This window comes from Ictidomys tridecemlineatus, chromosome 9, assembly GCF_052094955.1.
Source record: "Ictidomys tridecemlineatus isolate mIctTri1 chromosome 9, mIctTri1.hap1, whole genome shotgun sequence".
Taxonomy (NCBI): Eukaryota; Metazoa; Chordata; class Mammalia; order Rodentia; family Sciuridae; genus Ictidomys; species Ictidomys tridecemlineatus.
This window is the reverse complement of record NC_135485.1, coordinates 101,960,971-101,965,383: the sequence shown is the minus strand read 5'-3', so window position 1 is coordinate 101,965,383 and position 4,413 is coordinate 101,960,971. Positions and strand designations below refer to the sequence as shown.

The 4,413-nt window shown below is 41.9% G+C and overlaps 1 pseudogene; it reads right to left on the bottom strand.

Annotated features, from left to right (window-relative positions):
* Positions 1-1,204: 1,204 nt before the first annotated feature.
* LOC120892511 (transmembrane protein 276 pseudogene) lies at positions 1,205-4,084 on the bottom strand (annotated as a pseudogene).
* Between the last annotated feature and the right edge of the window lie 329 nt (positions 4,085-4,413).

Below are 4,413 nucleotides of genomic sequence, written 5' to 3'. Positions count from 1 at the left end.
CTGGGTACAAGAGTTTCTGTCCCCATCAAGTTGGGGTATGCCACCTTCCCGACACATGAGTTGGTTCGCCAAACCAGAAGTTCTTTGTATCTCATCTTTAACAAAATTTTCTTGAAGTCTGTTATCAAAGCCGGCATGTTTGATTATTACCCCAGCTCCAGCCCCTTTCCTGTCTCTGGAGGGTGGAGGTGGGGCTGAAAGTGCCCCTCTTCTAATTGTGCCTTAATTTTGTTTTGGTGACTGTTTCCCGGTCCTGAGACTCTCCAGGGGTCCACCAAGATTTGCCTCATGAGAAGGAAAGACACCAAGGAAATTCCAAGGTATTTGTGACCTAAGTGTCAGGACTGGAGTGAAAGACACTAGAACAAAAGATGTTGTAGCATTCTGAACTCTGGAAATTACAAGATTCTTAGCAGCTCTGTGCCAGGAACAGTACATATCAAAATAGCTCCATGTTTACAGGAATTACAAGGAACCAAGGGCCATACCAATTAAAACCACATAATCAGGAAATGTTAGACTGTTGTAAAAAGTAGTCTACAGGACAAATTTTTCAATATATTCAAAAACCGATTTTAAAAAAGTATAAAGAAAAGAGTGAAACAGTGTGCCTTCAAAACAGATGCTACAGAATAAATAAATTTTTAAAAGCAGTAACTGATTGATTGCAACAAACAATTGTAACATTAACTAATTGCAATGGGTGGACTTTATTTCACCTAATTCAAACAAGTAGAAGAGACTAAACAATTGGGAGACAACGAGGGAAATGGAAATAATGGCTATACATTGAATGTATTGAGAAATTATTAATTTCCAAAGTAAAAGAATAGAATTGTGGCTATGTTTTTAAAATTAATTCATATTTTAGTGATATGTGTTGAAATATTTAAAATAAAATGATACGATATACGGAGTTCACTTCAAAATAAAGAGTGAGCCAGGGTAGAAATAGGTAGGGGTATATAGGTTTGCTACTCCGAAAGTGATCCACCAGCTAGTAGGAGTCAATCATCTAGAATATAAGAAATGGAGAGTCTCACATCAAACATAGAAAATGCATTTTAACATTCAGAGTTGCTTCATATGTTTTTTGAAGTTTTCGAAGTTCTAGTACAACAAACATAATAGACCATTTTAAGCTGAGTGCCAGATATATTAGGATATTATATTTTCTATATTTGTATGTATCTGAAATGTTCCATCATTAGAAAAAAAAAACTTTTAGAAAGAAAGCCAAATTAGAAAGAAAGGAAGGTAGTTAGAGCCTGAATATTCCCAAAGTATTTTATTTCCCTCTTTTACTGTCTTAATTTCCCTTAGCCCCCTAGGTCTTCTACTTAACCAATAGCACATTCCCTAATTCACCAAGATATCATCACAGGGCACACTCCAAATCCCTTGAATTCTAAGGTCATTCTTCTGTGTTATCAAGGCTAAAAATCCAAGATCTGAAAGTAGTTTTTAATGTCTCTGATTCTAGAGCCATCTGCAACTTCCCACATTATAGTCCTTTCCAGGGGAGTTAACAGTGGGTGATGCCTTCCGCCAGGCATGATTTATGAAGCTTACAAGGGGACAGTGTTTTCCAGCTGTTTCCATGTGATGGCCCAAGTGCACTTGTCACAATGACCATTGTTCTTTCTTTAGTGATTTTTAAAAATATTTTAGCACCATCATAAAAACAATTAAAGGGAGGGGAAAATTCATCATTTTATTCCATGGTGTCCAAATACAAAAGAAAATGGGTTCAGAGGATCAGCCAGAGTAGAGAATAAGGAAAGGGAGCATCGTTTATTTATTTACATTTTCCACCATCTGTTTTAAGCAAGTTTATTTTAATAAATAAATGCATTTTCAAAGAGATTCAAAACAACAAAACAATTCACTTCATGTATACATTGTCCCAGATGATTAGTTTTCTCTCTTTCCCACCAATTTTATAAATAATTGCCAAATAATATATAAATCCAAGGTTTTTAGGGAATTGCCCTGTCCCTGTCCAGAAATTTTATAAGCAAACCCCTCAGTGAGTGTTAACCAATTCCATGCTTGTGTGTGTGTGTGTGTGTGTGTGTGTGTGTGTGTTGTTTTGTTTTGTTTTTTAGAATTCCTAATTTTTATTGGAGATCAAGCCTCTCTGAACCTGCAACTTTGCTCTTCACAGAATCAGGCCCCAAATATGTCTGGAACCCTGGCCTTTTCAGGTCTAGGCAAGTTCCTGCACTTGACTGGAGAAGAGACAGCACCTAAGCTCCATTCCTGATCAATCAGCCTGCAGAAAGCCCACTGCGCAGGAGGGAGAGTCTATTCCTAGGGGACAGGCTGGTGGAAAGGGAGCTGGTATCCAAGGGAGAAGCCCTGCCTTGCTGTGTGCAGCTGTCATTCCCACTGCTGGCACTTATGCAGGGCCTGGCAGCAGGCCCAACTGCCTGCAGCCAGGGCCCAGCTACAGACATTCTCCTTCGGCAGTAGCAGCAGCAGCCTCTCCTCCCCAAGTGGGCTCAGAAGGCCTGCTACACCTAGCATCCGCACCCTCCTGCCCCTACATCCTGTAAACATTGGCTCTGAAAAATAGCTACAATTAGGATGGTCACTGTGACCACCAACAGTGCTGCCTGACCAGCCACAGAGCAGCCTTCAGGGCCAAGGTGTTCACCAGCCACTGCCAACACCATGACCCCGCCCAGGAGTAGGTTAGCAGAGGAGCATTCCCGTGTCGCCAGTGGAAGTCGAAGGCTGATGACTGTGGTCACCCAGGCTCCAGTGAGACAGTTTAAACATGTGCCAGGCCCTGGGACCAGCATGGAGACAGCAGCCAAAGCCTGGAGCAGGAAACCAGCAGCAGCCCCTCAACTTGACTGCGCAGAACTCACCGCTCCATGGAGAAACCATTCCCAGCACCGGGGGAACAGGTCGGTGCTCCACTCACCCCGGAGCTTGGGGACCATAGGAGACGGGAGAGAGTTTCAACTTGGTGTGGAAGAACAGAAGCAGAGGTCTTGGAACCCTAAGGGCAGCTCTGCAGGAATCCCAGGTTCCAGGGTCCCATGACTAGATCAAGGGATAGGTACAGTCCTAAACTTTCCAGAGTCCAGAGGCCACTGGGAACACCTGTGCAGAAGGAGTAATTCGATTGGAAAAGGCGGGAACAAAGCTTGGGAGCGGGGCAGGGCAGGTGTGAGCTCAAGAGGGCTCTGGACCAGAGAGACTGAAGGCGGGGACACGCAGGCCTTTGGGGAGGCCTGGACCTGTCCTAGCGCTCAGGGAAGCGCTGTCCTGACCTGGAAGGATCCGGCCATTCACAGTTCCTAGAGGCAGTAAGCCAGAGGCCTGGGGAAGGCCCACGGTGGTCAGCCCTGCAGCCTCTGGTGGCCTCTGGTGGTCCAGGCGAAGGGGGCCCAGCCTCCATCCTGTATTCATAACAGCAGCAACACTCTTTTAACCACTTGGAAGAAGTAGATTTTACTAGTTTAGCTTCTTGCACATTGAGTTTGTAATTTTAATCAAATTTAGATTGATGCAACCACTGTTTCTTTACTTTTTTTTTCTTTTTTCTTTTTTACTGTTCACCCCTACTCTGTACTTTCTTTTTGAACTTTTAATTTTATATATATATATATATATATATATATATATGTGTATGTGTGTGTGTGTGTGTGTGTGTGTGTGTGTGTGTGTGTGTATTTTTGAGCCTCTTGCATCATCTACCACTCACAGATATTCCTTTTGTTTTCTTTTTTGAATTGTTTCATTTTGGGTAGATTCTGTTATTATGAATTCAATATAACTAATATTTTTCTTCTACACTATAACGTAACCTTCCCCTAATCCCGTTCAGTATACTTTTTCATCTCAATATTATAGTCTCTATTTCTAAAACGTTCATTCATCTTTTCTTTTTTAAAAATATATATATCTTCCATGTCTCTATTTAACTTTTGAACTTTTGAACATTTTGGCACTCTAGGTGTGCTTCTGCCTGCCTGGCTTCCATCAATATTCTTTAGCAATTGTTTGGAGATGTGTTTGATTTAGTTGGGTACCATACGATGCTTTTTTTTTTTTTTTTTTTTTTTTTTTTTTTTTTAGGATATGCTACATACATTAGAGCAGGGCTCAGTCTTAAGCCAGTGGTTTGACATTCCTGAATCAAGATCCTTCTGTGCCTACTACCCAGTGCATATGAATCCTGAGATTTTTTTCTATACTGCACCCTGTTCTTCCCTGGCCTCAGATAGTTTCCTCACACGCATGCAAGAGCAGATACTCAATCAAATACTTGCCAGGGACCCTTTGAAGATTTCTAGAGTTCTCTGTCTGAGCAGCTCTGTCCTCTGTGGCACTGCCTTATGAAATTGAAGCATTTGCTCTCCTGGATGAGAGAACTCTAACTTCACAACTCCAGGTGTC